This window comes from Papaver somniferum, chromosome 2 (assembly GCF_003573695.1).
Source record: "Papaver somniferum cultivar HN1 chromosome 2, ASM357369v1, whole genome shotgun sequence".
Taxonomy (NCBI): Eukaryota; Viridiplantae; Streptophyta; class Magnoliopsida; order Ranunculales; family Papaveraceae; genus Papaver; species Papaver somniferum.
Genome location: NC_039359.1, coordinates 80,622,114 through 80,634,350, shown reverse-complemented (window position 1 = coordinate 80,634,350; position 12,237 = coordinate 80,622,114).

Genomic DNA, 12,237 nt, shown 5'->3' with positions numbered 1-12,237 from the left:
CATTTTAAGAAAGATGGTGATGGAGTTACAGGCTAATCACGTACCTCGATTACTGTATGATACGGACTGAACACGGAAGCTCTACCAAGATTATGAAATACACATGGTGGGATGAATCTGAGAGAGAGGCGATGAAAAATACGAGTTTCTAGGCTTTTAGGGATTTAATTGCACTGAAATTACATAACGGCCCTCATCTCGGATGACTCATCTCGTCTTGTTCTCGGCCGAAACAGCCGAGATTTCCTTCCCAATTCCGTTCTACCGAGATCCTAACTTTCCCTACCCTCTTAGCCGAAAACGGAAATTCCGCCGAGATCTCGGCCGAGATGGCCGAGATCGACTACATTGGGAGGGAATCGGGAGAGCTTGGGATTTGAGAATGAGAAAGAGATACGAGAGAGGAAAAATGAAGTGAGAGAAAACAAAAGGGTTTTTGTTAAAGGTTATTGACGGCTGATCTCACTCTATGCGGTAGTCACACGGATTATAAAATTCAATAATTCATTGAACGGTGGATATTTGTCTTCGAATTGTCATACGGATTAATAGCAGTAGGTTCCAAAGAGAGCAAACTAAGCATATACAATGAGATTTGATGTATCTTGGAGTCGGATGAATTTGAATCGATGAATTTGGAATCATTATTCAATATTTCAATAAGATCAAATGAAAATGAAGAATCATTATGGACCTTCATCCCAATAACTATGATATATTATATAATAAACAGTGAGAATAATCTATAATTATTATCGATCCAGAAATAACCAAAGAAATTAGAAGAATGAGAATTAATTCGAATAATGAAAATTAATCAAAATAATGAGGAAGAATCCAACTAATGAAAACAAATCCAAATAATGAGAATGAATCTAATAATTGTTACTGATCTAATAATCTAAATATTAAAATAAAATCAGAAAAAATCTAACGAGAAACTGAAATCGAGAACTATATATACGAATTAGAACAATGAATTCGATATCTATGGAAACGACTTGCGTGAGATCTAACCAAAGCCCTGGCATCCATGTACGTGGAGAACCTTACGTGGATCTATAGTTCATTTCTTACTCTCTGAGTAGTAGTTGTGTATAAGTTGAGCCTTCGATACCTGGTTATTTCTTTAACTTAGGGTGGGGTTTATAGACTTCTCTTAGGAATTGAGAATCACAAATAAAATTGATCTATATAGTTAAACATGTACTTTAATGAACAAATTAACTCGATTGAACTTAAAAAGATGAAAACTTTTTAAAGTTATTTCACTGTGTATGATAATCTTTAGAGTAGTTATCCTTCCAATGATAATAATTTAAAGATTTCAATTGTACTCAATTTTCTGTTACCATTTGTATATCATACTTACCTTGACCGATTATCATAAACTCAATAAAATTTAATACAATTTTATTTCATTCCGTCAAAATAATTAGATAATGCTCGATATGACTGATTAGATGACTAAAATCATCTAATTTATTTTAACCATAGTCAATAAAGTTAGTAGATCACACTTTCCTTGACTAATTATCAAATAAACTCAATACAATTTAACTCTATTTTACTTAATTCTATCAATACAACTAGATTAGTCAACATTACTGGATCATACTCGCAATGATTGATAATCAACAAATTCAATCCATCTGTACTCAATTCTATATAATTTCATCAAAATCTCTAAATAATAGTCAAATATACTCCATATATATGATTGTTTTATCCATTGATTTTCATCTAGTTCAATCCAATTGTGCTCAATTTTCATCCAACATTACTAGATCATACTCATCTTGAAAAATTATCAAAAAATATGATCTGATTAAATTTAACTTCACATAATTTCATCAAAGTCGCTAAATCATAGTCATGATGACTGAATATAATCACCATAATTGATTTATCTATGTATTGGTCATGACTGGTTATCAACAAATCCTATCCAGTTGTATTCAGTTTTGCATAATTTTATCTAAATTTATAAATAGTTACCATGAATGAATATACTCACTCTATACCGGTTAGCTAGTCGAACCGTCTGGTTCACATAGTTCAACCAGACAGTCCAACGGGTTCGGGAGTTTGTTAAATATTATATTTTACATGATAAAAAGTATTGTTACCAAAAATTCATTCTAAATAACGCGTTGTGTATTTTTTTTGTCACCATAAAGAATTTTTTGCGACAATATTTCAGTAATCACTGAAATCATGAACTGCGGTGAAGTTATAGTGTCAATGAAATGACTAAAGCGACAAAATTTAGTTCGTTACAAATGTTATTTCTTGTGATGTTTATAAGTTGTTACTATAAAAAATATTTGCAACCAAACAAGCTGATGGTCCTTAAATAAATATAGTGTCAAGCTTTTAGTTTCGTCACTATAAAATTATTTAGTGACAAATTAATTTTGTCGCTATACATTTTTCTTTTGTAACGAAATTTATAGATTATCAAGTAAAAGATTTTATGTCAATTTTTCATCATCATCACAATAGAATTAAATGGTGACAAAAATATATAGTCACAAAAAATTTATTAGTGACTAGACATTATTTTGTCTCTAAACGAGGTCACTAAACGCTTATGAGTGACGAAACCCGAGTCTCGTCGCAGAAAACCTAACAACAGCGACAAAATTTATCTTGGTCACATAACTAAGCTTCAGCAATGAAATTTTCTTCGTCGCAAAAACTATCATCACCAAAGCCATGTTTTCTTGTAGTGAAATACTTTAGAATTTAAATAAATAAATCTAAAAACAATGAAGATGAGAATCGTTGGACATAACTATGTGTACTCACAATAATGGATATTCCAAACCCTAGTTATTCTTCTAAAAACACAAAAATAAGATTTACTAGACATAATCAAAAACAACTCTAAAAACATAGAGCAATCACAAGCGACACTTAGAGTTCCGGTACGGAAGCTTCACTGGTTCCTAGACCTTCAAGCTTGTGCCTAACTGTATCAATTGTGTCTTCGGAGAAGATATCCTCGTTAAGAAGATTCTTAACTTGTGACTTCATGAGAACAAGATCAGAATCAACCTTTTTCAACTCAGTTTGTAACAAGTTAAGTTCCTTTACAGAGTTCTCGAGCTTCAGAATCAACCATGAACTACTTCAGCAGAGACCATCTCAGCATTCTCTCGATCTTGGTGAGAAAACGCATAATACAGGATTCGAGTTCGTCAGACTTCACAAGGGTTCTCTTCTTCTTCAAAACAAACTCAAAATAAACCGAATCATCAATTGAATCGACTGGTAAATCCCAGAACTTGGAGTAGATCCCATCCTTAAAAGAGCACAACAAAAGCATGCGTACTCTATAAAAGGTTTGGTATTTATATGTTGCATAAGAACCAAAGTTTAGGGTTTCCAAGTTTGGTCTGTGCCTGTGTGAAAAGAGATACATGCACGTACATAGACTTACCCTTATATCAAACGGATGCGAAGAAGATATATCACATATTTGCTTAATGAGAAAAAACTCATCTCTAAAATAAATTTATTCTCAAAAGAGAAAAATTTTAGAGCACAACAATTTGACACCCCCCTTCCCCCTTTTTTTAAGAAAAAAAAACAAAAAGATGCTTATGCAACAAAAAGTGTTTATAATGGATAAACCAGCTAAGAACGATAAGAAGATATCTGGAGATTCAGAAACACATTTTTTCATCAAGTATACCTGGAAAAAAATATCTCACTCTGTCAGGATTTTTATTGAGAGTGAGAATCCAACCTTGTGATTAATTAACACAAGTATGAGCCTTGAGCTCATTAACTGAGTGTTGTTTATTATTAAGCCTCTTTTTCCTGTTCTTTGGAGGAAAACCATTATGATGTGAAAAATTATCATAAAACTTACTATCATCAAGGTATGACACACATTTTTGATTCTCAGCTAAAGAATTTAGGCCAGAGGGAATTTACAGCCAGTTTTTTTCTTCTTCTGGTACCTTTTTCACATCATGAACAACATAATCTCCCTTCTTGACAGAAGAATATCCATGAGTTCTTCTTCCTCGACGAACTGGCTTAGGAAGACTGTTATGTGTTTGAACATTCGAGGAACACCTTGAACTGACTTTCCTGGTGAGATACAAAAGGTGAGTACTAAAACCAATTGGTTTAGACATACGAATGTCAGTTACACCTTTGAGAATTAAATCTAAGGTGTGTTGAAGATGAATAATAGAATTGTCGTTCAACCTAGACTTCCTCTTTTGTTTACTTGGTCCTTTGAATTACAAAAGAGACACACTTTCTGATCACCTTAGTGATTAGATAAAACAGTCTTAACACCATTGTTGGGAGAATTCTTCCTTATGTGTGATGTGAGTTTTCCTTGATTAGGAGAAGATACAGACACATATTTTTCAACAGAAGGGATTTTCAGTTTTGCTTCTGAACCTAATTCTCTTACAGTTAAACCAGAAGCAGTTGGTATGGCGGACTCTTTTGAACACTCTTGAGTCGAGAGTTTACTTAAGAGATGTTCAATTTTCAAAGCATCCTTTTTGAGATTTACTTCTTGAAGGATCTTTAAACAGGAGTCGCGTTCACCTATCATACCAAAAAGAGCATTGACTTTGTGTTTCAACCGATTGACATTATCAGCCTGAATTCTAACAAGTTTTAGAATCACATCACTCCCTTTGGTTGAATTCCATTCATCTTCAGAGATAAACTCTTTGGTAAGGTAGCCAGGAAAACACTTGTCAATGTTTGTCTGTTTCTTTTGAACACACGGTTCTTCTATATTCGAGATTGACAAATCTTTCTCTTTAATAGACTTTAAGGAAACAAACCTTTTATTTCTGGCGATGCGTTTATCAGAGACTATATCGTCCATCCTCAGATCGCTACAAACATATACTTATGAGGTATTTAATGTGTTTGCCTGCTCTGATGCCAATTGAAAATGCGGGGGGTACAACAACCACCCAACAATTCGTTTGTCAATCTGAGAGGACTTACTCCAATACACTTTCTAGAGAATCAACTAGACAGTCAGACTCAATCTAGATTAAAGTATATCAAAGAGTTTAATATCTCTAACTCTTAATTCAATCCGCAATCAGCAAATAAAAATCTGCGATCCTGATTGAATATAAGAGGAATTACTTGAACGGTACCAAAGACCAATGTTCAAGTGTCAATTAATGTAAATCAAAAACCAAAGGTTGGATATTCTAATTGATTGATCTTAACGCACAACCTGTGATATTTCAATTATATAACAAAATATAATGCAAAAAATAAATAACACAGACACCAGAATTTTGTCAACGAGGAAACTACAAATGAAGAAAAACCCCGGGACCTAGTCCAGATTGAACACCACACAGTATTAAGCCGCTACAGACACTAGCCTACTACCAATTAACTTCGGAATGGACTGTAGCTGAACCCTAATCAATCTCACACTGATTCAAGGTACAGTTGCACTCCTTACGTCTCTGATCCCATCGTGATACTACACACTTGATTCCCTTAGCTGATCTCACCCACAACTAAGAGTTGCTACGACCAAAAGTCGAAGACTTGATAGACAAATCTGTCTTACATAGAAAAGTATATGGGATTGAATAAATATGTCTCCCACAGAAATACCCAAGAGTTTTTGCTCCATCTTTTGATAAATCAAGGTGAACAACAACCAATTGATAAACCAGACTTATATTCCCGAAGAACAACCCAGTATTATCAATCATCTCACAATAAACTTAATCGACTAGCGAAACAAGTTATTGTGGAATCACAAATGATGAGAAAAAATTTGTTTGTGATTACTTTTCTATCTTGCCTATCTGAGATATAAAATCTTGAGCCAATTAATTCAATTGCACACAACACGATAGAAACAGCAAGATCAGATCACGCAACTACAAAGATAATAGTTGTGTCTGTCTTCAGAATCCCAATGAAGTCTTCAAGTCATTAACCTACGGGGTCTCGATAAGAAACTTAAGGTTAAAGGATAATCGACTCTAGTTATGCAACTAGTAACACACATGAGGTGTGAGGATTACCTTTCCCAGTTGCTAGAGTTCTCCTTTATATAGTTCACAAATCAGGGTTTGCAATCCAAGTTACCTTGGTAACAAAGCATTCAATATTCACCGTCAGATGAAAAACCTGATTCAACCAAGCTAATATCTTTCAACCGTTAGATCGAACTTAGCTTGTTACACACAAATGAAATGTACCCTCATTTAGGTTTATGTAGCCGTACCTAAACGTGTACACCATGTTGGTTCACAGATAGTTAACCGAGGTTAGCCATATGATTGCTCTCATATCAACCTTATTCATCTTAACCATAACTAGTTCAAATGACTCAAATGAAACTAGTTAAGAGTTGTTCAATTTTTTAGAAAACACAATCGAAATCAAATCGGTTTGATTCACTTGAATCAATCATGAGCATTATAGCCATGGTTTGGAAAGATTGCATTCCTTATGATTTAAACTTTTAAGTTCATGGACTTGACTGATTTGACAAAATAACCAGCTTAAGTATGCGTACGGGTATGCGTACTTAAGAAATCAGTTTCGAGTTTGTGAAGTTTCCAAACTCAGCAGAAATTTTCGGTTCAAAAACTTCCGCCAGTATGCGTACGAGTACGCATACTTACGGTGACTGGTTTGTGAGCTTTTCCGAAACCAAACTCAGCAGAAATTCTCGGTTTGAGAACTTCCGCCAGTATGTGTACGGGTACGCATATTTAACCTGTCTCCTTCACCAATTTCGTATACACACATATGCATACTCTTGGCTTCCGGTTTATGGACTTATACACTAATGTGCGTACACACTATATATGCTTATATCCAAAGATGGTTACATCAACAACTCTTTATTTGAATAATTGAAACATTTTTCTATAATGTTAATAGCCGTTTTCAAACACTATCAACATCAAAGCAATTTTCAAGATATTGAAATAATCATTATTGAAACCTTCCAAGTCTTACACCAAATGATTGTATCATACAAACCATATAAGATGTTACTCGGCAATTCTCTCATGATATAAGATGAACTTGGTCGAAGCGAAATCTTACCAACACATATTTCGAGAAATATGTAAGTGAGATATATTCAGCTCGAAATCTCAAATGTGTATAGAGAAAACTATATCATAACACAACTTATGTCTCAATATAGGAGATAGTAGAAATAGACTTTCCAAGTGATAGATAAGTTCAAGTCTCCACATACCTTTTGTCGAAGAAGTTCCACAAGCTCCCCTTGGTAGTTCTTCATCTTCAAGAGATAAACGTCGAGAGATTTAAGCTCAACTACACTATCTATGTCCTAGTCTGAGACATCTACAAATAGGCTAGAAATCAAGACTTATAGTTTTGATCACTAACATTGACAAACATGCTTGAGAAAGCAACGCATGCGAGTTTGACCGAGCAATGCTCTAACAGAAATAATAAAATAGAAGGGAAAGCCAACATCAAGCAAATGCTTGACAGGGCTTTAGCAAATGTCGTATAGAATTTAGAATTATATGAGGCGTCTCTTGAAAATTTAGTAGAAATAGATTAGATCATGGGCCTATATGCCTGACTCTAAATTCTTTGCACTTTCATCTAAACCACAATTTAAAATTCTACGATACTTGGTTTAAGGATCAATCTTGCTTAGAGGTGATCAAGGAATCTTGGAAACTAGAATCAGGTATACTTGTTTTGGACCTCCTAGGAAACATTTCTATTTTGGATGAAAACTTAAGTGTGTGGAGGGAAATGTGTTTTGAAATCCTAATAAACAAATAAAAATCTTTCTAAAACAAATTGAAAACATATTATCTAAGCCAATTAAAAACAACACAAAAGCATTAGGTGAAAAAATACTAAATTTTTTTCATGTAGCTATCCTTGGAAGAATTAACGATATAAACTGCATTCAGGATAAAGATGACAAGGTCTAGAATGGACATCGAAAATATTCTGACTTCCCATTTCTCCGGTCTTTTCTTGGAAAACTTTTCTAATTAGGAGAACGATATCTTATTTCATATTAATCGTGTATATCTATGGATGAAAACAATAATTTAATTGTCATTCCTACACCAGCTGATATTCGGGAGGTGGTGAAGAAATTGAAACCAAATAAAGCATCAGGTCCAGATGGATTCCCAGTAAGTTTTTTTAAACACAACTAGGAGATAATAACAACACAAATGGTAGCTGTAATTCATGATTTCTTTGCTACCAGACATCTTAATGGTGAATTAAACAAAACTTTCTTATTCTTGATCCCTAAAATTAAAAATCCAAAAGTCCCCAGCTGACTATAGACCAATTGGTCTGTACAATACGCCCTATAAAATTATAGCTAAAATTTTGGCAAATAGGTTCAAAAAAGTTTTGGAAAAAATAATATCACCTTTACAATCGGATTTCCTTTTATATAGACAGATCTCTGTCAATATTATTGTTGCCCATAAGATTGTGCATTCTATGAAGAAAAGTAAAAAAAATAATAATAATTAAAAAAAAAACGGGAGACATGGGAGTGAAGATTGATATGTCGAAAGCATTCGATCGGGTAAATTGGAAATTTCTTATCAAAACTCTAAAATATTTCGATTTCTCTAAAAAATGGTGTAAACTAATCTTTCAATGTATTTATTCGTCTTAAATTGTTGTTTTATTAAATTAACACCAAATGCATGGAGGTTCTTTCGAGATTACTGATTCACTTAGAAGCAGAAAAAAAGGTTGTAGGAATTAATTAACACCAAATGCAACTCCTATTTCCCATCTGCGGATGACCTTCTTCTTTTTACAAAGCCGATTTAGGGAGTTGCAAAAATCCTTTAGATGCAATAAATAAGTTCAGTCTGGCTTCTGAGTAGGTAATAAACTTCACAAAATCTGTTTTTTTTTTTAGCAAAAAAGTGCATAAAAAATACCAGGGGATCATCTCTAGACTAATGAAGATAAAAAAGATAAATATCAAAGATACCCACCTAGGAGTACCTCTTCATTGACATATCTAAGTTAAAATTTTTTTGACTACAATCACTATATTATAGAAAAAATGGAATTAGGAGTTAATGCCTGGTTAGGAAAAATCCTATCTCAACCCAGCAAAATTGTCTTGAACAAATCAATCTTATCTAGTATGCCTATTTTTGGCATGGCCAGTTTTGTTCTTCCGAAAAAAAAATAACAAAAAGAATACATGACATCCAAAGAGACTTTTGGTGGGGAAAACATACCAATTCCAAAGGAATTTATATAAAATCTTTTGATTTCTTATGTAAACCCATAGACCAAGGAGGATTAGGTTTTGAAGAAGAAAATAATATCAATCAAGCCTTGATAAGCAGAATAGCTTGGAGAATGGTTAGTCATCCAGATGATCTTTGGGCACAAATTCTAAAAGGAAAATATTTCAAAGAAACTGGAGCATTACAGACTAAGAAGAAATCAAAAGCTTCTTAGGTTTGACAATGCATCCTGCAAGGCATTGAACACATTAAGAAGTACAACATTTTGGAGGTAGGTGATGGATCTTCCATAAACATCTGGAAATATAAATGGTTACCAAACAGGGAAGAGACTTTGGAAAACTCTGTCCCTAAAATCACAACTATAAAATTTGTGTCAGATTTAATCAATCTTGTTAGTAAGAAATAGAATCAAGATCTGTTACTTTCTGTGTTTAACAACTCTCTGCTAAATGAAGTTTTGAACATTAGATTATACACTAACAAAGATTTGAATCTGAAAAAAGACAAGCTCAGCTGGTCTTTAACTAGATATTGAGAACTTTCAGTAAAATCTCTATATGCAAAGCTAAAAAACCCAACTGGTTCAGTCTCCTCTAAAACTAGAAAGTTCTCGAAAGGTTTGTGGAGTATGGGTATCTCCTAGAGAATAAAGTTGTTCATATGGAAGTGTCTCCAAGACTGTTTACCAACTAGACAGAAGTTGGGATCAGTTGTTTATGTGGAAACTGAATGCATTTTCTTCCATCAACATGTGGAATCTTATTTCAATTTATTCTTGAATGTTATTATGCTAAGGATATCTGGAACCAATCTCCAGTGGCCTTACAGGGAGTAATTTCTAACTCTAACTCTGCAAACAGTTCATTTTTAGATAAGTACAATGAGTGGATAACATGTGATCCAAACTCAAATTTTATGGCATTAGTTGCAACCAAGTGTTGGTTCATTTTGGAAAGAGGTGTCTTAGATTTTTTGAAAACAAAATGAGGACCCCACAACAATTAGCTTTGGATATCTAAAGACATTTTTCCTATTGGCATCCTGAAACTTCTAATAACTCACTGAAACAAAGCATCAGGCCATCTCTGTCACATATATGTTGGAACTTTCCTTTAAGATACACTTATAAGTTAAACGGTGATACTTCTTGGTTATATGCAAAAATTGATGCTGGGTTTGGATTTATTCTTCGCAATTGGACATGCACGTTCCAAGGAGCAGCAGTGAAAGCTTCAGAACCTCCACAGTTGAAGAAGCAGAAGCTTTGACTCAGCTGCAGGCAACAAAATGGGCCATCACCAATGATTTACAATATCTGGTCATTGAAGGAAATAACCAAGCAACAATAAAGTACCTACAAGGCAGAGATTCATCTATCCAGTGGCAAAGTGTAGCAATCTTAGAAGAAGTGAAGAATTTAGAAGGACAATTAGTATCTTTTTTAGGTTTTCAATATGTAAACAGGAAGGCAAACAAAGTTGCAGACTTATTGGGAAAGAAATAAAGAAAGGAAGAAAGGAAGGAAGCTATTGCAACTTCTTGGATAATTGATGCACCTTTATTTTTAGTTGTCATCATAGCTTTTAACACAATCAAAGCTCAATATATTTGTAATCTAAATATGAACCTTGTATCAGCTTCTGATGAAGTTAACCCGACTGATTCAGTCATTGGAAGATCAGCTCAACCAAATCTAATTTCTAATGATACTGAATCGGAAGATAAACTGATTCTTTTTTCAGTAATCTATCTTATTTTCAAAAGAAAAAAAGTAGAAGAGAAAATATGATTAGTCACTGAAGGAGAAACTCCACGAAAGACACCAACTCTTACGAATTTGAGGGTTCTGTTATCAAACATTGATGGTCCCATCACCAAAAAAATTGCTCCCGTTAATTCTTATGAGTGGCAGGACCCTCAAATATATGAGAGTCCGTGATTTTTTAGGATTTCTCTCCCTGTAGGTTTATCACTACTCTCATTCCAATAGTTTAGGTATATCTGTAGGATATAGGTTAGGAAATTATAAAATAGTAATATCTTGCATTGGATGTTGCGATCCATCTTGGGTAACTTAAAGTTACGATTTATTATTTCCAGAAAGGGTTATTTCCATTCTGATCTAATCTTATTTTATTCCCCTTTTATCTCCTCGCTGTTTTATCCTTCCCCATCTAATCAATATGACCTTCATTGAATCCCAACCGTAAATACACCCGATGGACGAGGGCTTACCCAATTTTTAAGAACGTTCACATATACATATCGTTTCCTTCCACTATAAGGCTTGTTTTACTAAACTCAAAAGCACTCAAAACATCATCAATAGTGTAAGAGATATTTCTACACCAATAGTGTAATAGATATTTCTATTATTTTTCTTCAAAAACATTACCGGAAATTGCAACCTTCGCCGGAGATGACGACGGATCCCCTCGCAGTTGTTTTTACAAGAACATACAGGGATTTCAAAAGGGAAAAGTCCATTTTAAGTAAAATTAAAAAGGGCAACATAGTCTAGCTAGAGATTATTATTCTTTCCCAATTCCCAAACCAATTTAGGTCATACAAACCAAAATCAAAATCAAGAAGAATTCTCAATACTAACAATCGGGTCTGATTAACGTCTTCTTGATTTAAATCGGCTAATGATTATGATTGCATATTACAAAAAAACCTAAAACTTATTATAGAGTTCAGATCGAATGATTTGATAATTCTACCGCACAGAACTTGCAAAGAGAAGAAAGATAATAAGAAGAGGAAGAGATCATCCCCGTGGGTCAGGAAATAGAGAAAAAATAGAGGTTTATAAAAGAAACCAAAAATGCTATTATTACCGAGAATATCTCCCGACAAATATCACGACCGAAAGAAACAGAGGGACCTAATTTAGGCTGCACAAACCTAAATGCTAGCTAGAATAACTTATCGAGACCATCCATTACCCTATCGGGATTTTTCT